The sequence below is a fragment of the Pseudophryne corroboree genome (genome assembly GCF_028390025.1).
Source record: "Pseudophryne corroboree isolate aPseCor3 chromosome 3 unlocalized genomic scaffold, aPseCor3.hap2 SUPER_3_unloc_46, whole genome shotgun sequence".
Taxonomy (NCBI): domain Eukaryota; kingdom Metazoa; phylum Chordata; class Amphibia; order Anura; family Myobatrachidae; genus Pseudophryne; species Pseudophryne corroboree.
The window spans coordinates 393,031-416,110 of NW_026967537.1; the positions used below are offsets into that span (position 1 = coordinate 393,031).

The window sequence follows — 23,080 nt, forward strand, 5'->3', positions numbered from 1 at the left end:
AACAGCACGGCTGGATTCTCAATATTTCAAAGTCACAGCTGGTCCCGACGACAAGTCTTCTGTTCCTGGGATAGATTCTGGACACAGACCAGAAAAAAGTGTTTCTTCCAGTGGAAAAAGCAGAGGAGTTGTCATCTCTAGTCAGAGACCTCCTAAAACTGGGACAGGTGTCGGTACATCAATGCACAAGAGTCCTGGAGAAAATGGTAGCTTCGTACGAAGCAATTCCATTCGGAAGGTTCCACGCAAGGACTTTCCAGTGGGACCTGTTGGACAAATGGTCCGGTTCCCATCTCCAGATGCAACAGCGGATAACCCTGTCGGCAAGGACCAGGGTGTCGCTGCTGTGGTGGCTGCAGAGGGCTCATCTACTAGAGGGCCGCAGATTTGGAATACAGGACTGGGTCCTGGTGACCACGGATGCCAGCCTTCGGGGCTGGGGTGCAGTCACACAGGGAAGAAATTTCCAAGGACTGTGGTCAAATCAGGAGATTTCGCTTCACATAAATATTCTGGAGCTAAGGGCCATTTACAATGCCCTAAGCCAAGCAAGGCCCCTGCTTCAGAACCAGCCGGTACTGATCCAATCAGACAACATCACGGCGGTCGCCCATGTAAACAGACAGGGCGGCACAAGAAGCAGGAGGGCAATGGCAGAAGCCACAAGGATTCTCCGATGGGCGGAAAATCATGTGTTAGCACGGACAGCAGTGTTCATTCCGGGAGTGGACGACTGGGAAGCAGACTTCCTCAGTAGGCACGACCTCCACCCGGGAGAATGGGGACTTCATCCAGAAGTCTTCCAACTGTTGGTAAACCGTTGGGAAAGACCACAGGTGGACATGATGGCGTCCCGCCTCAACAAAAAGCTAAAAAGATATTGCGCCAGGTCAAGGGACCCTCAGGCGATTGCTGTGGACGCTCTAGTAACACCGTGGGTGTACCAGTCGGTTTATGTGTTTCCTCCTCTGCCTCTCATTCCCAAGGTACTGCGAATAATAAGAAGGCGAGGAGTGAAAACTATTCTCGTGGTTCCGGATTGGCCAAGAAGAGCTTGGTACCCAGAACTTCAAGAGATGCTTTCAGAGGACCCATGGCCTCTACCACTCAGGCGGGACCTGCTGCAGCAGGGGCCCTGCCTGTTCCAAGACTTACCGCGACTGCGTTTGATGGCATGGCGGTTGAACGCCGGATCCTAAAGGAAAAGGGCATTCCGGAGGAAGTCATTCCTACGCTGATTAAAGCTAGGAAGGATGTCAGTGCAAAACATTATCACCGCATTTGACGAAAATATGTTGCGTGGTGTGAGGCTTGGGATCTCAATGTGGTTTTGGAGTTCCTGAAATCACATTGGTTTGAGCCACTTAAGACTGTGGATTTGAAATATCTAACGTGGAAAGTGGTCATGCTGTTGGCCCTGGCTTCGGGCTTGCGTATGTCAGAATTGGCGGCTTTGTCCTGTAAAAGCCCTTATCTGATTTTCCATATGGATAGGGCAGAACTGAGGACTCGTCCTCAGTTTCTCCCGAAGGTGGTATCAGCTTTTCACTTGAACCAACCTATTGTGGTGCCTGCGGCTACTAGGGACTTGGAAGATTCCAAGTTACTAGACGTAGTCAGGACCCTGAAAATGTATGTTTCCAGGACGGCTGGAGTCAGAAAAACTGACTCGCTGTTTATCCTGTATGCACCCAACAAGCTGGGTGCTCCTGCTTCTAAGCAAACTATCGCGCGCTGGATTTGTAGCACGATTCAGCTTGCGCATTCTGCGGTGGGACTACCGCAGCCTAAATCTGTAAAAGCCCATTCCACGAGGAAGGTGGGCTCAGCTTGGGCGGCTTCCCGAGGGGTCTCGGCTTTACAACTTTGCCGAGCAGCTACTTGGTCAGGGGCAAACACATTTGCAAAATTCTACAAATTTGATACCCTGGCTGAGGAGGACCTGGAGTTCTTTCATTCGGTGCTGCAGAGTCATCCGCACTCTCCCGCCCGTTTGGGAGCTTTGGTATAATCCCCATGGTCCTTACGGAGTCCCCAGCATCCACTAGGACGTCAGAGAAAATAAGAATTTACTCACCGGTAATTCTATTTCTCATAGTCCGTAGTGAATGCTGGGCGCCCATCCCAAGTGCGGATTGTCTGCAATACTTGTAAATAGTTATTGTTACACAAATCGGGTTGTTATTGCGAGCCATCTGTTCAGAGGCTCCGTTGTTATCATACTGTTAACCGGGGTTCCTATCACGAGTTATATGGTGTGATTGGTGTGGCTGGTATGAGTCTTACCCGGGATTCAAAATCCTTCCTTATTGTGTCAGCTCTTCCGGGCACAGTGTCCTAACTGAGGCTTGGAGGAGGGTCATGGGGGGAGGAGCCAGTGCACACCAGGTAGTCCTAAATCTTTCTTAGAGTGCCCAGTCTCCTGCGGAGCCCGTCTATTCCCCATGGTCCTTACGGAGTCCCCAGCATCCACTACGGACTACGAGAAATAGAATTACCGGTGAGTAAATTCTTATTTTTTTCATGCTCTGTGCGATGCCAACATCTGCACCCATGCAGCAAATAGGGGAGGGCAGCATCTAGAAGCAGGCACAGAGAGAGCGGCACTTTCTCCTCCTGGGGCTTCCTCGCTCACCCGCCTCAAGGGGCTCCCAGCTGCTCTTCCTTCATAGGCTGCAGAGGGTGTGGGTAGGAGGCAGGGTGCTGCGGGTCTAGCATGGCAGGAGCCTCTAGTATGGGAGGGCCAGGTTATAGCCTGCAGGCAGCTGGCACTGTACCCCGCTGCTGGTGACCCTCGTCCGAGCCCCATCTCATGTTACTCCATGCAGCTGCTCCCCTGTCTGTCTCCTGCCGCCTTTCCCCTGTCTGTCTCCTGCCGTCTTTCCCCTGTCTGTCTCCTGCCGCCCTTCCCCTGTCTGTCACTTGCCGCCCTTCCCCTGTCTGTCTCCTGCCGCCTTTCCCCTGTCTGTCTCCTGCCGCCTTTCCCTTGTTTGTCTCCTGCCGCCTTTCCCCTGCATGTCTCCTGCCACCTTTCCCCTGCCTGTCTCCTGCCACCTTTCCCCTGCCTGTCTCCTGCCACCTTTCCCCTGCCTGTCTCCTGCCGCCTTTCCACTGTCTGTCTCCTGCCGCCTTTCCACTGTCTGTCTCCTGCCGCCTTTCTCCTGCCTGTCTCCTGCCGCCTTTCCCCTGCCTGTCTCCTGCCGCCTTTCCCCTGCCTGTCTCCTGCCATCTTTCCCCTGTCTGTCTCCGGCTGCCTGTCTCCTGCCGCCTTTCCCCTGCCTGTCTCCTGCCACCCCTTGCCTGTCTCCTGCCACATTTCCTTGCCTGTCTCCTGCCTCATTTCTTCTGCCTATCGTGTTTCCCCTGCATGTATCCTGCCACCCTACAGCCTCATGCCAGTTTACTGCCACCCCCACCCTGCCGCACCCCTGCTTGTCTCCAGCCACCTTCCCCCTGCATGTCTCCTGCCGCCTTCCCCCTGCCTGTCTCCAGCCGACTTCCCCCTGCCTGTCTCCTGCCACCCCTTGCCTGTCTCCGGCCGCCATTCCCTTGCCTGTCTCCGTCTGCCTTTCCCCTGCCGTTCTCCTGCAACCTTTCCCCTGCCTTGCTCCTGCAGCCTTCCCCCTGCCTGTCTCCTGCCGCCTTTCCAGGAGACCCTGTCCCTTCACAGTGTACTGAACATCAGCTCATTGTGACTCCACCCACAATAGCGCTACAATCTAGATCAGGAACACTATACAGTACAGCCTTATGGGGCTGGGTCACAGGAACCTCGGAGACACTGATCAGGACCCTATGGCTGTGGGGAAATAGGAGACTTAACTCACTCTATTCCACATTTACTATGTTACATGTGCAATATGTTTTATGTATTATATTTATTCCAGGAACTCCAGCTGTGAGAACGGAGTCTTTATTACACATCACACGTTCTGTATTCTCTCTGATTTACCGAGGATGGACAAGAACAGGAGTCATAGGACTGAGAGGATAATAAATATCACCCTGGAGATCATCTACCTGCTGACTGGGGAGGTGAGTGGATCTGGGAGCTTCACAGTGACCTTATATCTATAGTAATAATACAGGGACATGACTGGGGAGGTGAGAGGATCTGGGAGCATCACTGTGACCTTATATTTCTAGTAATAATACCGGGACATGACTGGGTAGCTGAGAGGATCTGGGAGCATCATTGTGACCTTATATCTATAGTAATAATACAGGGACATGACTGGGGAGGTAAGAGGATCTGGGAGTGTCACAGTGACATTACTTATATCTATAATAATAATACAGGGATATGACTGGGGAGGTGAGGGGATCTGGGAGCGTCACTTTGACATAGCATATTTATAGTAATAATTCAGGGACGTGACGAGGTGAGGGGATCTGGCAGCTCACAGTGACATCACTTATATCTATAGTAATAATAAAGGGACATGACTGTGGGGGTGAGTGAATCTTGGAGCGCCACTGTGACCTTATATCTATATTAATAATGCGTATATGACTGGAGAGGTGAGGGGATCTGGGAGTGTCACAGTGACATCACTAATATCTATAGCAATACAGGGACATGACTGGGGAGGTGAGGGGATCTAGGAAAGGCACAGTGACGTCACATATATAGTAATAATACAGGGACATAACTGGGGAGGTGATGGGATCTGGGAGCATCACAGAGACATCACTTATATCTATGGTAATAATACAGGAACCTGACTTGGGAGGTGAGGGGATTTGGCAGCCTCACAGTGAGTTCACTAATATCTATAGTCATAATAGAGGGACATGACATGGGAGGTGAGGGAATCTGGGAGCGTCACAGTGACCTAACATATCTATAGTAATAATACAGGGACGTGACTGGGGAGGTGATGAAATCTGATAGCGTCACAGTAACCTAACTTATATCTATAATAATACGTGGACATGACTGTGGAGGTGAGGGGATATGGAGGCGTCCCTGTGATGTCACATATATCTATAGTAATGATACAGGGACATGACTGGGGAGGTTAGGAGATCTGGAAGCGTCATTGTGACATAATATCTCTCTCGTACTAATACAAGGGACATGACTGGGGAGGTGAGGGGATCAGGGAGTGGCACAGTGACATCACATATCTATGGTAATAATACAGGGACATGACGGGAGTTGAGGGGTTCTGGGAGCACTACAGTGACTTCACTAATATCTATAATAGTAATAATAATACAGGGACATGACCGGGGAGGTGTGGTGATCTGGGAGCATCACAGTGACTTCACTTATATCTATAATAATAATAATGCAGGGACATGACTGGGGAGGTGAGGGGATCTGAGAGTGTCACAGTGACATTACTTATATCTATAATAATAATACAGGGATATGACTGGGGAGGTGAGGGGATCTGGGAGCGTCACTTTGACATATCATATTTATAGTAATAATTCAGGGACGTGACGAGGTGAGGGGATCTGGCAGCTCACAGTGACATCACTTATATCTAAAGAAATAATACAGGGACATGACTGGGGAGGTGAGGGATCTGGGAGTGTCACAGTGACATCACTTATATCTATAGTAATAATACAGGGAGATGAATGGGGAGGTGATGCAATCTAGGAATGTCACAATAATGTCACATATAGCTATAGAAATACACAGGGACATAACTGGAGAGTTGAGGTGATCTTGGAGTGTCACAGTGACATCACTTATATCTATAGTAATAATACAGGGACCTGACTGGGGAGGTGAGGGGATCTGGGAGCCTCACTGTGACATCACTTATATCTATAGTAATAATACAGGGATATGACTGGAGGTGAGGGGATCTGGGAGTGTCACAGTGACATCACATATCTATAGTAATAATACAGGAACCTGACTGGGGAAATGAGGGGATCTGGGAGCCTCACTGTGACATCACTTATATCTATAGTAATAATACAGGTATATTACTGGGGAGGTGAGGTAATCTGACAGCATCACAGTGACATCACTTATATCTATAGTAATAATACAGAAACATGACTGGGGAGGTGAGGGAATCTGGAAGCGTCCCTGTGATGTAACTTATATCTATAGTAATAAAACAGGGACATGACTGGGGAGGTGAGGGGATCTGGGAGCGTCACTTTGACATAGCATATTTATAGTAATAATTCAGGGACGTGACGATGTGAGGGGATCTGGGAGCATCACAGTGACATCACTTATAACTTATATCTAAAGTAATAATACAGGGACATGACTGGGGAGGTGAGGGAATCTGGGAGCGTCACAGTGACCTAACTTATATCTATAGTAATAATACAGGGATATGACTGGGGAGGTGAGATGATTTAGAAGCGTCACTGTGAAGTCACTTATATCTATAGTAATAATAAAGGGACATGACTGGGGAGGTGAGGGGGGGGTGTCTGGGAGTGTAAATATTGATATTTGATGTCTCCTCCATTACTCAGGATTATACAATAGTGAAGAAGACATCCAATGAGTGTGAGATATTCAACAGCCGTCCCCGTGTGTCAGGAGGACTGAGTAGAACCCAGAGACCCATCCCAGTGCCTCCACCTCACTCACTAATACATGAGAGACTCAATGACCAAAAGATCCTGGAACTCACCAACAAGATCATTCAGCTGCTGACTGGAGAGGTGACTGCTGGGAATGGGGCATTACACAGTAACACCAAGGGACGTGCCTGGGTGATGACTAGAGAGGTGATTGCTGGGAATGGGGCATTATACAGTAACACCAGGGGATGTGTTTGGGTGATAACTGGAGAGGTGACTGCTGGGAATGGGGCATTATACAGTAACACCAGGGGACGTGTCTGGGTGATGACTGGGGAGGTGACTGCTTGGAATGGGGCATTATACAGTAACACCAGGGGATGTCTCTGAGTGATGACTGGAGAGATTACTACTGGGAATGGGACATTATACAGTAACACCGGGGGACGTGTCTGGGTGATGACTGGAGAGGTGACTGCTGGGAATGGGGCATTATACAGTAACACCGGGGGATGTGTCTGGGTGATGACTGGAGAGGTGACTGCTGGGAATGGGGCATTATACATTAACACCAGGGGATGTGTCTGGGTGATGACTGGAGAGGTGACTACTGGGAATGGGACATTATACAGTAGCACCGGGGGATGTGTCTGGGTGATGACTGGAGAGGTGACTGCTGGGAATGGGACATTATACAGTAACACCGGGGGATGTGTCTGGGTGATGACTGGAGAGGTGACCGCTGGGAATGGGACATTATACAGTAACATCAGGGGACGTGTCTGGGTGGTGACTGGAGAGGTGACTGCTGGGAATGGGGCATTATACAGTAACACCAGGGGATGTGTCTGGGTGATGATTGGAGAGGTGACTGCTGGGAATGGGGCATTATACAGTAACACCAGGGGATGTGTCTGGGTGATGACTGGAGAGGTGACTGCTGGGAATGGGGCATTATACAGTAACACCAGGGGATGTGTCTGGGTGATGCCTGGAGAGGTAACTGCTGGGAATGGGACATTATACAGTAACACCAGGGGACGTGTCTGGGAGATGACTGGAGAGGTGACTGCTGGGAATGGGACATTATACAGTAACACCAGGGGATGTGTCTGGGTGATGACTGGAGAGGTGACTGCTGGGAATGGGGCATTATACAGTAACACCAGGAGATGTGTCTGGGTGATGATTGGAGAGGTGACTGCTGGGAATGGGGCATTATACAGTAACACCAGGGGATGTGTCTGGGTGATGACTGGAGAGGTGACTGCTGGGAATGGGACATTATACAGTAACACCAGGGGACGTGTCTGGGTGATGACTGGAGAGGTGACTGCTGGGAATGGGACATTATACAGTAACACCAGGGGATGTGTCTGGGTGATGACTGTATCACTGTGTGTGTCAGGTTCCTATAAGGTGTCAGGATGTCACTGTCTATGTCTCCATGCAGGAGGAGGAGTATATAGAGGAACACAGGGGTCTGTACAAGGACGTGATGATGGAGAATCACCAGCCCCTCACATCACTGGGTAAGAGGAGACTGTCATGTAATGTACAGGGGAGAGCAGGTATGGGGGCCCCTATATACTCACATCACCTGATAATCACATATATACACTGTACTCAGTCACTGTGTGTCTCCTACAGATGGGCACAGTAACAGAGATACCCCAGAGAGATGTCCCCGTCCTCTGTATTCCCAGGATTGTACAGAGGAGAATCACAGGATCCCACAGGAGGATCAGGTAGGTGGGATGTAGGGTCTCCCCAATAAACCAAAGTGACTGTCACTATATGTTGTGTAGAGGAGCTGTGTGTCACTATATTTGTCTTGTTAAAATAGGATGAAGCCCAATTAAATAATATTAAAATCAAAGATATAGAGGGAGAAGAAGAGACGTATGTGACTGATATAAAGGCAGAAGATATAGAGGGAGAAGAAGAGATGTATGTGACTGATATAAAGGCAGAAGATATAGATGGAGAAGAAGAGACGTATGTGACTGATATGAAGACAGAAGATACAGAGGGAGAAGAAGAGACGTATGTGACTGATATGAAGGCAGAAGATACAGAGGGAGAAGAAGAGACGTATGTGACTGATATGAAGGCAGAAGATATAGATGGAGAAGAAGAGACGTATGTGACTGATATAAAGGCAGAAGATATAGATGGAGAAGAAGAGACATATGTGACTGATATGAAGGCAGAAGATATAGATGGAGAAGAAGAGACGTATGTGAGGGGTGATCAGCAGTATAAGGAGGAGGAGATCCCTACAGATATCAGCACAGGTGAGTAATAAACACTTATTACAGAACAGAGTCACATATTCTCCTTGCTCAGTCACTACAGCAATCTCTTATCCTACACCCTCCTCTGTCAGTACAAACTAATGAGGAATTTTTTTTTCCCAGTGTGGAGTTTAGAGCCATCACCTCTATTATACTCCTGCTCTCACCCTCACATAATGTCACTGTGTGCTACCATCCCAGAGAGCTGACCAGTCTCTTCCCCACACTCTCTGGGGTATATTGTACGTCAGGAGCCACCAGTCCCTATTATACTCCTGCTCTTTCCCTCACATCATGTCACTGTGTGGTACCAGCCCAGAGATCTGACCAGTCTCCTCCCCACATTCTCTGGTTTATCTTATACATCAGGAGCCATCAGCCCCTATTATACTCCTGCTCTCCCCTCACATCATGTCACTGTGTGGTACCAGCCCAGAGATCTGACCAGTCTTCTCCCCACATTCTCTGGTTTATCTTATACATCAGGAGCCATCAGCTCCTATTATACTCCTGCTCTCCCGTTCACATCATGTCACTGTGTTACCAGCCCGGAGATCTGACCATTCTCCTCCCCACACTCTCTGGTGTATCTCATACACCAGGAGCTATCAGCCTCTATTATACTCCTGCTCTCCCTCTCTCATCATGTCACTGTGTGTTACCAGCCCAGAGATCTGACCAGTCTCCTCCCCACACTCTCTGGTGTATCTCATACATCAGGAGCCATCATCCCCTATTATACTCCTGCTCTCTCCCTCACATTATTTCACTGTGTTACTAGCCCAGATATCTGACCAGTCTCCTCCCCACACTCTTTGGTATATCTCATACATCAGGAGCCATCAGCCCATATTAATCCCATGGTCTTCTTATCATGTCACTGAGGTCAGGTAGGATTTGTTTTCTGTAACTAACATGGTGTTGAGTCTCAGCAATAAGAAGGCAAGCTGAGAACTGAGCTAGAACGCCAGTCTCCTTTTTCGAGTAGGCCGTGACATTGGTCTTCAGCACGCGGATGAGTAATGCATAATAGGAGGTCACTGGATTCAGTGGACCATGCTTTAATTAAGAATTGGAATCTCTTAATAGTTCTTATTCTAAAGCAGAGTAATGGGAAGTGTATGTGACAGGATGGTCTTCATTCCTTAATATAGGTACTCCATTCCTAGTATGTCTGCAAGTAGAGACCTCATAGATAGAAAAGTTCATCCTTCATGAGCAAACAGATTGATTATGGGGAGTGATATTCTGTACAGATGTCCTGGAGAAGGTATCTAGACAATCCCTGTTATACAGAGTGGAGATCATGTAAAGAGGGATAGACACCTTGATAGAAGAACGGTCTGGTTATGCCCCTTGGCTAGAGGATCGGTCCGGTTTTGCCCCTGGGCTAGAGGATCGTTCCGGTATTGCCCCTGCGCTAGAGTATCGGTCCGGTTTTGCCCTTGGCTAGAGGAACAGTTCGGTTTTGCCCCTGGCTAGAAGAACGGTCCGGTCAGGCCCCTGGGCAGCAGGTGATCACTAAAAAAGCCTAGTTAATCTCCCATTTATAGCGGATCTTTCTTCTGGAGAAAAATGAAATGATATTAAAATTCTCAGGTGAAAATGACTGTGTATTCTCATTATCTATAACGTCCGCAATTTAAAGACCTAAGAAACTGTAGGTTAGTAAGACAGTACAATAGGAGACTACGTAGAAAGCCCTTTCGAATGTGTTCTTCTAGCACCACACAACTGCACAGTACACAGACATTTGGCCACTTTATCAGAAATCAGTGAGAAATGGATAAAGTATTGAATTCCATCAGTATTCAAAGGGAAAAGTCTTTATACAGGACTCCATCAATCCTAGATTAGAGTTAAAGTCTATGCACGGTTGTCGACTGAATAAGTCTTCTCTACATCCTACAGATCAGAAAGGCTGAAAAAATACTCTCTCTAATATCCATTATGGGATATTGGGGAATTAGTACGATGGGGTATAGATGGGGTCCAAAGGAGCCAGTGCACTTTACATTTCTTCCACTGGGTGTGCTGGCTCCTCCTCTCTATGCCCCCTCCCGCAGCCAGTTTAGAAAAATGTGCCCTCAGGAGAGGATGCCACTCTGAGCTCCAGAGGATTTTCTTCCTTTTTATTTTGAACTTTATTTTCGGGATGCTGTTTGGGCGTCAGTATACCTGCACCGTGTGAGTTGGGGGGAAGGGAGGTTTCCAGTCTCTTCAAGCGTCAGAGTTGCCTCCCCGCTGCAGGACACTGTCCTGAGAGGTTGTTGGTACCGCAGGGCATTGCGCCTTGTTGGTCGCAATTGCAGCATGCCGCACACCCCTAACGTAGCCTGAAGGTCAGAAGAGTGGTGAGTACAAACCGGGGGCCCCGTTAGGTGGGGGTCCCCTGGTTCTCGGTGCGGCACTATGGCAGGGGAGACATACGGGACCCTCCCTTAGGGGGACCTGCTATAGCCCCCCTGTGTACACTGGCAGCGGTGGTGAAATCAATGTGATGTTTCACACTTATAAGGAGACTTTGCCAATATAAATATCTACACAGCTCCGGCGCCATTACACGGTTCAGAGCTACACCAGAGCGGGACCAGCAGCGTTTTGGCACCTTCCTCTGCTCACTGCTGCAGCAGCAAGGACACACAGTTCCTCCAGACATGGCAGGATATGCAGGAAACCTGTACAGGGGTGTAAATATGGGGGAGAGCCGCTATTATTACACAATTAGAGTCCTGAAAAGGACAAGAACTCCGGTGTTCACCGTGATATAAACACAGCCTGCAATCTTACTGAGTCTGACAGGCTTGGGTGTGCTGTCCCTCTCACTCTCTGTCTCCTTCTCACATACAGTAAGGGCAGGCTTGCTATGTAATAACTTGTGTGTGTATGTGAGTGTTATTTACTCTAAACATGGTAAAACACCAATTATGCAGTGTATGTCACACCAGATTCTCTCCCTCTACACATGGTTCCCTATCATGTGAACAATGCAGTCAGTCTTCCCAAGTTAGTGAGGAGACTGGGGGGGAAGGTCAGGCGTCATCCTGGCTCGGTGCCATAAAGACTATGATGGCAGACATGTCATCCCAGCTCACTGCTAATACTCAGAAGACACAACTGCAGCAGGCTGTAACAGACCTGATGCAAAGACCCCCCTCCCTAATTCAGGGCCACATAAACGTGGGCTGCCTGAGTTACTCAGAATCTGAGGAAGTGGTACAGGAGGAGGGGGAGGAATTAGATCCTACTACTGAGGATTCTACTTCTGCACAGGGTATTGAACCCCTCATTGCTATCAGGAATGTATTAAAAATCCCTTTGGATGATGCTGCAGTACCGCAGTCGTTTTTCCTAGCACAGAAAAAGCCACCTTCCCTGATTCTCCGGAACTAGATGACATATTTAAGCAAGCCTGGAAAAACCCTGATAAAAAAAAAAAAAAATATCAGGTTACAAAACGGTTTTTGCACACTTCCCCATTTACACCTGAAGGTAGGAAGAATTGGGAAGAACCCCCAGCTGTAGACATATGAGTCTCCCGTTTCTTAAAAAAGGTGGTACTACCAGCATCTGGCTCCTTTACATTATAGAACCCTGGGGATAGGAAAATATAAACTACACTAAAGTCTATTTACACAGCGGCTGGTGTATCACAAAGACCCGTGCTTGTGGGTTCCTGGATGACACATGCCAGTCATACATGGCCAACTCAAATTCAAGAGGGCCTTGCGGGGGATATGTCCCTGGTCATTACGGTGACCCTCATAAAACACATTCAAAGAAATGTGTGACTCTCAAAGAAATAGGCGCTATTAATACTAGGACTACTGCCATGGCAGTGTCAGCGCTCAGAGCTTTGTGGCTGCGTCACTGGATAGTGGATGCAGATTCCAAGCACAGTGTGGAGTCTCTTCCTTAGGGGAGTTGGATACATGGATTTCTAAGGTTACTGCAGGAAAATCCACATTTCTCTTTTCTGGGGCCGTCTAACCAGTCCTTTTGGACAACAAGGTTTAGATCTAGAGTCAGAGGCACCTGCACTGCAGCGAGAGGCACCAGAAGTAAGGCAAGAAAACCAGCCGCTGCATGTTCTCAGGAACAAAGCACCAGTTCAGCTTCCACTAAGGCCTCAGCATGACGCCCCCCCCCCCCCACACACACACACACACACACATACACACCGAGGGGATCTCAAGGTGGGACCTCGACTGCGTCACTTCAGCTGCATCTGGGAAAGCTCATGCCAGGATACCTGGGTACATGACCTCATTGCTCATGGCTACAAGCTGGAGTTCAGCAGTGCTCCTCCCCAACGATTTTTCAAATCAAGCTTACCAGCTTTGGAGGATACACGAGTTACGATGCAACAGGCCATCCTAAAGCTGGCCCAGTCCCAAGTCATTGTTCCAGTGCCACTACAACAACAAGGAAAGGGTTACTACTCCAACCTGTTTGTGGTACCAAAACCGGACGGTTCAGTAAGGCCCATTTTGAATCTAAAATCCTTAAACCCTTACCTAAAGGTTTTCAAGTTCAAGATGGAATCCTTGCGAGCAGTGATTGCGGGTCTGGAAGAACGGGAGTTCATGGTCTTGTTGGATATAAAGGATGATTATGTCCATATCCCGATTTGGCCACCTCATCAGGCCTGTGGTTTGCCCTGTTGAACGATCACGACCAGTAACAGGCACTACCCTTCGGCCTGTCCACAGCTCCGAGGGTCTTCACGAAGGTGATGGCGGAGATGCTGTTCCAGCTACGAATCCAGGGTGTCAATATTGTCCCTTACCAGGGAACTTCTAGTGCTCAATATAGACTGCACTATTCAGCTTCTGTCACAACATGGGTGGATCCTCAATTTACAGTCCCACCTGGAGCTTACTCAGCGGCTCCTATTCCTGGGAATGTTTCTGGACACCGTGGCTCAGAAAGTGTTCCTCCCAGAGGACAAAGCAAGGACACTCCAGGAGATGTTCCGAGTGGTCCTACGGCCTACTCTGATATCCATCCATCTTTGCATAAGATTGTTGGGAAAGATGGTAGCCTCATACAATGCCATCCAGTATGGAAAGTTCCATGCCAGAACATTTCAATTGGTTCTCCTGAGCAAGCGATCCAGATCACATCTTCAGATGCACCGGATAATACATCTGTCGCCTCATGCCAGGATCTCCCTCTTGTGGTGTCTACAGTTCTCAAACCTGCTGGAAGGTTGAAGTTTCGGGACTCGGGATAGGAGTCTGAGAGGATGGGGAGCTGTCACCCAAGGGGCTCAGTTCCATGGCAGGTGGTCAGCCCACTAAGCCCTACTTCCAATCAACATTATGGAACTTTGAGTGATCTACAATTCTCTGATTCAGGCCTCTCTCTACTCAGGGATCGAGCGATCCAGGTTCAGTCGTACAAAGCCATGGCTGTGGCTTAAATAAATCGCCAAGGAGGGACAAAAAGCAGAGCCTGCATGCGAGAAGTGTCAAAGATACTCCTCTGGGAAGAAAGAAATGCAATGTCCACCATCTTCATTCTGGGGGTGGACAACTGGGAAGCGAACTTCCTGAGTCGTCACGATCTCCACCCGGGAGAGTGGGGTCTCCACCAACAGGTGTTTTAACAGATCATCGACCTGTGGGGCTGCCCACAGATGGACATGATGGCTTCTCTACTCAACAAGAAGCTTCGCTGGTATTGCTCAAAAACCAAAGACCCTCAGGTGAGAGCAATAGATGCGCTGACGTCCCCTTGGACTTACCAGATGGTCTACCTGTTTCCTCGATTCCATTGCTCCCGAGGCTGCTAAAGCGATTCAGGAATCAAGGAGTCCAGGTAATTCTGATTGCCCTGGATTGGCCTCTAAGGACGTGGTATGCAGATCTTCTGGACATGTCCGTCGCAGACCCTTGGCCTCTGCCAATTTTAAGAGATCTTCTACAATAAAGACCGTTCGTCTACCCGGACTTACGGCGATTTCGTTTGACGACTTGGAGGTTGAACGGAACATCCTAGCTCACAAAGGCCTTTCCAAAAAGTTTACTGTAACTATGGCTCAGGCCAGAAAGCCTGTGACATAAAAACACTATCATCATATCTGGAGAATATATCTTTTAGTACGAGGAACGCACGTATCCACCTGCAGAATTCTTACGTTTCCTGCAGGCTGGTGTGAATAAGCTCTCTCAATTTTCTTTCAGAAGAAGTTGACAGTGTTGCCAGAAGTTCAGACCTACTTGCACGGGGTACTACACATACAACCTCCGTTTGTGCCGCCCACGGCACCTTGGAAATTGAATGTGGTGTTGGAATTTCTACAGTCCTCCTGACTTGAACCTCTGATGATGGTAGAAGACTAGTACCTCGCGTGGTTACTTGCCCAGGCTTCTGCTAGGCGTCTCTCAGAATTCTGGGCCCTATTGTGTAAAAGTCCCTACTTGGTCTTTTATGAAGACAGAGCGGAGCTCAGGACTAGTCAACAGTTCCTACCGAAGGTTGTCTCTAAGTTCCACCTGAATCAACTGATTGTTGTCCCATCAAGTTCTGGTGCTGCTGCTCCTCCGGAGAAATTGGATGCTGTGCGAGCCTTGAAGATCTATATCAAGAGAACGGCTCTAGCCAGAAAGACAGATTCACTGCTTGTGCTCTATGATGTGCAGAAAAAGGGCTGCCCTGCTTCCAAGCTGTCCATTGCTCATTGGATTAGGCAGACTATCCAACAGGCCTATGTGCCGGCAGCCTTACCTGTTCCACAGTCTTTGAAGACCCACTCTACAAGATTGGTGGGGTACTTTTGGGCGGCTGCCCGTGGAGTCTCGGCCCTGCAACTTTGCCGAGCCGCTACCTGGTTCGGGAAGAACACCTTTGTGAAGTTCTACAAGTTTGATACACTGGCAAAAGAGGTTACCCAGTTTGGGCAGGTGGTGCTGCAGACGTCTCCACACATTCCTACCCTTTCTAGAAGCTTTGGGACGTCCCCATCGTACTAATTCCCCAATATCCCTTATGGATGTTAGAGAAAAGAGGATTTTTACACCTATCGGTAAATCCTTTTCTCGTAGTCCATAAGAGATATTGGGTGCCCGCTTCAGTGCGTGGTCTTGTCTGCAGGTTTCTCTTCATAGTTACCTGTTCATCTGTTGCTGTTTTTGTTACCAGCCATTGCTAGTCATTTTATGTTGATGGTGTGCTGGTGTGACCGCGGGTAACCCCACCGCTGACCGCAAAGTTCCCACCATTGACACTAATGGAGGTGCTGTGCGTTGCGCTGTCTGCCAGCTCAGACGCGCATAGGGAATCGGGAAAGTGCTAGGATGTGGCGCTCCCTGATTGCCCGAAGAGACTCTCTGTGACAGGAGTCACAGGGGGTCTCAGCATTCGGAGAAAGGGGTCCCATGTGTAAACATGGGACCCCTTTCAGTCCGTGTGGAGCGGGTATGCGTTTTTTTGTTTTGCCAAGTACGTGGATTACAATAAAAGAACAGGACACTGGATCAGGTAAGTATATAATATTATTTTCAGGTACCACGGACGTCGACAGACGGAGACGTGGCCATAGTCGGCGTGTCAACATAGGTAAGTATGTATGTGTCGGCATGTATGTAATAAAGTTTTACTTTCAAGGTGTGTGTGTCCTGTTTTTATTTGGGTATTTTTTTTTGCAGTAGAACTACAGGTACCAGCGGGCCCGTTTCCCCCCGCATGCTGGTACTTGTGGTTCTCCAAGTACCAGCTTGCGGGGGAGGCTTGCTAGGACTTGTCGTTCTTCGGCAAAAAACAATATTCTTTCATTTTTACACATGGCTATCAGCCCTCCATCCGCATCACTTGGATGGGGGGACAGCCTCGGGCTTCGCCCCTGCCCTTGGGTGGCTGGGGGGGACCCCTTGATTGAAGGGGTCCCCACTCCTCCAGGGTACCCCGGCCAGGGGTGACTAGTTGGATATTTAATGCCACGGCCGCAGGGAGCGGTATAAAAGTGTCCCTTGGCTGTGGCATTATCTGTCCAGCTAGTGGAGCCCGGTGCTGGTACAAAAAATACGGGGGACCCCTACTCTTTTTGTCCCCCGTATTTTTTGGACCAGGCGCAGAGCCTGGTGCTGGTTGTTAAAATATGGGGGATCCCCTGTAATTTTTTTACCCATATTTTGGCAACCAGGACCGGCTTGAGCCCGAGGCTGGTTATGCTTAGGAGGGGGGACCCCACGCATTATTATTTTTTGGGTTTTTAACCCATTCCATAAAAAAAAATATATATTTTAAAAAATATATAAATAATACTTGTTCCTCCTAAAGAGCCAACCCAAGTACCTAATCCCTTCTAATATAAGTAGATATGCTATTAACAAAAAAAAAACATGTTTTTTAAAATTTGTATTACATTCTGCCAGCAAAGTGAGGCGGATTGAAAATGAAGAATGTACTATCAAAAAGCACTGTTGTTGAATTTACATTCTTCAATTGAATATACTTTTGTCGAAAAGCCGCGTTTGTACCATTGCAGAAATGTCGAATTTGTCAAATGTCGAATTTTAAAAAGTCGAATTTTAAAAGCCCTTTTTTTTTTCTGACGAAAAGTACTGTATTGCATTGTCTAATTTTTTTTTGGGGGGGGGGCAAAAATTCCAGTTTTTCGTCATTTTCGGGAATTCGACCGCAATTGCATATACCCCTAAGTGTCCCAGAGAGTCGTCTTCTCCTCATGTTTACAAGATTAATATTGTTACAGAAAATGTCACATTTCCATAATGTATTTTATTTCCAGCAGATGGACACACAAGCAGGAATATCTCAGAAGGACATCTAATGTTATCCCCGGATTGTGACATAAAAGATAATGACAGTAGACAGGATTCTCCAGGAGATAACGCCATTACCCCAATTATACATCCAGCTCTATCAGCTGGTCCCACTGAGCCTGGGAAATGTTCTCCTGATCACTCTGATATTGGTGCATCTGTTCCAGCTCTGACAGTAGATACAGAGTTTTTCTGTTCTATAGATGCCAAATGTTTTACACAGAACACAAAACCTATTACCGCACACACAGGTAAGGCAGGTGAGAGGCCACTGAAATGTTCAGAGTGTGGGAAATGTTTTACATACAAATCACAACTTGTTATACATCAGAGAAGTCACACAGGTGAGAGGCCATTTTCTTGCTCTGAGTGTGGGAAATGTTTTATCCTGAAATCACAACTTGTTACACATCAGAGAGGTCACACAGGTGAGAGGCCATTTCCATGTTCTGAGTGTGGGAAATGTTTTGTATGCAAATCAGATCTTATTCTACATTACAGAAGTCACACAGGTGAGAAGCCATTTTCTTGCACTGAATGCGGGAAATGTTTTGCACAAAAATCACCTCTTGTTACACATCAGCGAAGTCACACAGGTGAGAAGCCATTTTCTTGCTCTGAGTGTGGGAAATGTTTTATCCAGAAATCACAACTTGTTCCACATCAGAGAAGTCACACAGGTGAGAAGCCATTAGCATGTTCTGAGTGTGGGAAATGTTTTGCATGCAAATCAGATCTTGTTCTACATCAGAGAAGTCACACAGGTGAGAAGCCATTTTCTTGCACTGAATGCGGGAAATGTTTTGCACAGAAATCATCTCTTGTTCTACATCAGCGAACTCACACAGGTGAGAAGCCATTTTCTTGCTCTGAGTGCGGGAAATGTTTTATACGGAAATCACAACTTGTTCCACATCAGAGAAGTCACACAGGTGAGAGGCCATTTCCATGTTCTGAGTGTGTGAAAAGTTTTGCACACAAATCAGCTCTTGTTACACATCGGCGAAGTCACACAGGTGCGAAGCCATTTTCTTGCTCTGAGGGCGGGAAATGTTTAGAATTCACAACTTGTCACACAGGTGAGAAGCCATTTCCTTGTTCTGAGAAATAAATCAGCTCTTGTTGCACGCAATAGACATCACTCAGGTGAGAAACCATTTTAGTCTTCTGGAGTATACTAATTGCCATGCATTGTTCTTCAAGGTTCTTCTCCTATCTCCTATGCTTTTTGCAATATACATGCTACCACTGCTATGTCGATGACCTGTCTCTTGCTCCGGGTACTGAGAACCCACTACCAATCCTAAATGGTTGTCTAGCTGAGCTCCATCTGTGGGTGATGCCAGTTGGCTGTGACTCAGTCCTGGTGAAACAGGTCTTTATGGTAGAAGCTCACCAACAAACGGCAGGGCTACAGCTCAGCTTTGTTACCAACCATACTTAAACTTGAGCGTTCAGAGTTACAAAATGCTGATCCTTTGTGGAATCTTGGTGTCCTGGTTAGTGGAGTGACACTTAGACATCAGTATCTGCCAAAATCAGATCCTCATCTGAGGAACATAGCCAGACTCCAGCACTTATTTCCCTCAGAAGATCTACCTACAGTCATACATGTACTTGTATCATCACACATAGACTACTGCAATGTCCTCTACCTGGGTCTCCCAGCAATAGAATTGCACCGCTTGTAGCTTGTACAGAGTGCAGCAGCCAGGCTGTTACCTAACCAGCCCGTTCCTGCCACATAACACCCATTCTCTGCTCCCTCCACCGGCTGCCTGTAAGATGGTGACTCTGGGCCTAATTCAGGTTGGATTGCAGTGTGTGATCCAAACAGAATCATTGAGAAAAAGTTGCGGACGCAGAAAATGTGTTTGGTTCTTGTTAATCAGGCAGAGGCGGTCCAGGGTAAGGCGGCAATGCTCCATTTCCATGGAGAAGATGGATCATTGCAAGTGCAGTGTGGCGCAAACAGGTGTGATTACGGTGGCTGCATGACATCACAATCGAGAAGAACGCAGTGGGGATCCTGCGGGCCGCAGAAGGATAGTTCAGTAGTTTCTAAAATGAAGAAGAAATTGTGAAGTGATCGCAATTTCTGCATCAAGGGGGAGGCGCCGTTCAGCATACTGGACGGCCTTGCCCTGCGATAGACGGCCTCCAGTCTGCTAGAAAAAGGATTGCTAATTAGCAGCATCTGCCTCCTTACTGACTTACTGTAGGCCCCTATTACATAATCTTACTGACTCCCAGCCCTACATGACCAGGGTCCATGTACCAGAAGCAGCTTCTGCCTCCTTACTGACTTACTGTAGACCCCTATTACACAATCTTACTGACTCTCCCAGCCCTACATGACCAGGGTCCATGTACCAGAAGCAGCTTCTGCCTCCTTACTGACTTACTGTAGGCCCCTATTACATAATCTTACTGACTCTCCCAGCCCTACATGACCAGGGTCCATGTACCAGAAGCAGCTTCTGCCTCCTTACTGACTTGCTGTAGGCCCCTATTACATAATCTTACTGACTCTCCCAGCCCTACATGACCAGGGTCCATGTACCAGAAGCAGCTTCTGCCTCCTTACTGACTTACTGTAGTTCCCTATTACAGAATCTTACTGACTCTCACAGCCCTACATGACCAGGGTCCATGTACCAGAAGCAGCTTCTGCCTCCTTACTGACTTACTGTAGGACCCTATTACATAATCTTACTGACTCTCCCAGCCCTACATGACCAGGGTCCATGTACCAGAAGCAGCTTCTGCCTCCTTACTGACTTACTGTAGGCCCCTATTACATAATCTTACTGACTCTCCCAGCCCTACATGACCAGGGTCCATGTACCAGAAGCAGCTTCTGCCTCCTTACTGACTTACTGTAGGCCCTATTACACAATCTTACTGACTCTCCCAGCCCTACATGACCAGGGTCCATGTACCAGAAGCAGCTTCTGCCTCCTTACTGACTTACTGTAGGCCCCTATTACATAATCTTACTGACTCTCCCAGCCCTACATGACCAGGGTCCATGTACCAGAAGCAGCTTCTGCCTCCTTACTGACTTACTGTAGGCCCCTATTACACAATCTTACTGACTCTCACAGCCCTACATGACCAGGGTCCATGTACCAGAAGCAGCTTCTGCCTCCTTACTGACTTACTGTAGGCCCCTATTACATAATCTTACTGACTCTCCCAGTCCTACATGACCAGGGTCCATGTACCAGAAGCAGCTTCTGCCTCCTTACTGACTTACTGTAGGCCCCTATTACACAATCTTACTGACTCTCCCAGCCCTACATGACCAGGGTCCATGTACCAGAAGCAGCTTCTGCCTCCTTACTGACTTACTGTAGGCCCCTATTACATAATCTTACTGACTCTCCCAGCCCTACATGACCAGGGTCCATGTACCAGAAGCAGCTTCTGCCTCCTTACTGACTTACTGTAGGCCCCTATTACATAATCTTACTGACTCTCCCAGCCCTACATGACCAGGGTCCATGTACCAGAAGCAGCTTCTGCCTCCTTACTGACTTACTGTAGGCCCCTATTACACAATCTTACTGACTCTCACAGCCCTACATGACCAGGGTCCATGTACCAGAAGCAGCTTCTGCCTCCTTACTGACTTACTGTAGGCCCCTATTACATAATCTTACTGACTCTCCCAGTCCTACATGACCAGGGTCCATGTACCAGAAGCAGCTTCTGCCTCCTTACTGACTTACTGTAGGCCCCTATTACAGAATCTTACTGACTCTCCCAGCCCTACATGACCATGGTCCATGTACCAGAAGCAGCTTCTGCCTCCTTACTGACTTACTGTAGGCCCCTATTACACAATCTTACTGACTCTCCCAGCCCTACATGACCAGGGTCCATGTACCAGAAGCAGCTTCTGCCTCCTTACTGACTTACTGTAGGCATCCTATTACATAATGTTACTGACTCTCCCAGCCCTACATGACCAGGGTCCATGTACCAGAAGCAGCTTCTGCCTCCTTACTGACTTACCGTAGGCCCCTATTACATAATCTTACTGACTCTCCCATCCCTACATGACCAGGGTCCATGTACGAGAAGCAGCTTCTGCCTCCTTACTGACTTACTGTAGGCCCCTATTACATAATCTTACTGACTCTCCCAGCCCTACATGACCAGGGTCCATGTACCAGAATCAGCTTCTGCCTCCTTACTGACTTACTGTAGGCCCCTATTACATAATCTTACTGACTCTCCCAGCCCTACATGACCAGGGTCCATGTACCAGAAGCAGCTTCTGCCTCCTTACTGACTTACTGTAGGCCCCTATTACATAATCTTACTGACTCTCCCAGCCCTACATGACCAGGGTCCATGTACCAGAAGCAGCTTCTGCCTCCTTACTGGCTTACTGTAGGCACCTATTACATAATCTTACTGACTCTCCCAGCCCTACATGACCAGGGTCCATGTACCAGAAGCAGCATCTGCCTCCTTACTGACTTACTGTAGGCCCCTATTACATAATCTTACTGACTCTCCCAGCCCTACATGACCAGGGTCCATGTACCAAAAGCAGCTTCTGCCTCCTTACTGTAGTCCCTATTACACAATCTTACTGACTCTCCCAGCCCTACATGACCAGGGTCCATGTACCAAAAGCAGCTTCTGCCTCCTTACTGACTTACTGTAGTCCCTATTACACAATCTTACTGACTCTCCCAGCCCTACATGACCAGGGTCCATGTACCAGAAGCAGCTTCTGCCTCCTTACTGACTTACTGTAGGCCCCTATTACAGAATCTTACTGACTTTCCCAGCCCTACATGACCAGGGTCCATGTACCAGAAGCAGCTTCTGCCTCCTTACTGACTTACTGTAGGCCCCTATTACATAATCTTACTGACTCTCCCAGCCCTACATGACCAGGGTCCATGTACCAGAAGCAGCATCTGCCTCTTTACTGACCTAGTTAATTCCATATGTTGATGAAGGACTGTTAGTAGTACCATAAATCCCCAAGCAGTGCTTGGATGTGGTAAAAAGGTGGGTGGCAGTGGGGAGTCAGGGTGATGGCAGCAGTGGGGGAGAGATGGTGGGTGGAAGGAGACGGCGGGTGGCAGTAGTGGAAGGAGATGGCGGGTGGCAGCAGTGGGGGGAGACAGAGCGGTGGCAGTAGTGGAAGGAGACAGGATGCGTGGCAGTAGTGGGGGGGAAACAGGGCGATGGCAGTAGTGGGGGGAGTCCAAACAAACAAAATGAGGGTGTGGCACTGCGCTAATGGAGAAATCTGTTATACGCTATACCTAAATTGCTGCTGTAGGGAAATATGGAATCACTACCTAATCCCACGCTATAAACACAGGGTACAAAAAGGATATCCCCAGCGCAAGCTAGAGCAAATAAAAATAATAAATACCACTATATATATATATATATATATATATATATATATATATAGTAAATATTCTTTATTGAAAAAGGTAAGTAATGCAAATC

General features: G+C 48.0%; 1 long non-coding RNA gene across 1 annotated transcript in view; it reads left to right on the plus strand.

The window, feature by feature from the left end:
• Nucleotides 1-6,482: 6,482 nt before the first annotated feature.
• LOC134984273 (uncharacterized) overlaps nt 6,483-23,080 on the plus strand; it is a 410,866-nt gene continuing 394,268 nt past the window's right edge. Inside the window, exons 1-2 of the long non-coding RNA XR_010191725.1 lie at nt 6,483-6,651; nt 7,964-8,042. This is a non-coding gene — a long non-coding RNA (uncharacterized LOC134984273). The remainder of the gene's footprint in view (nt 6,652-7,963; nt 8,043-23,080) is intronic.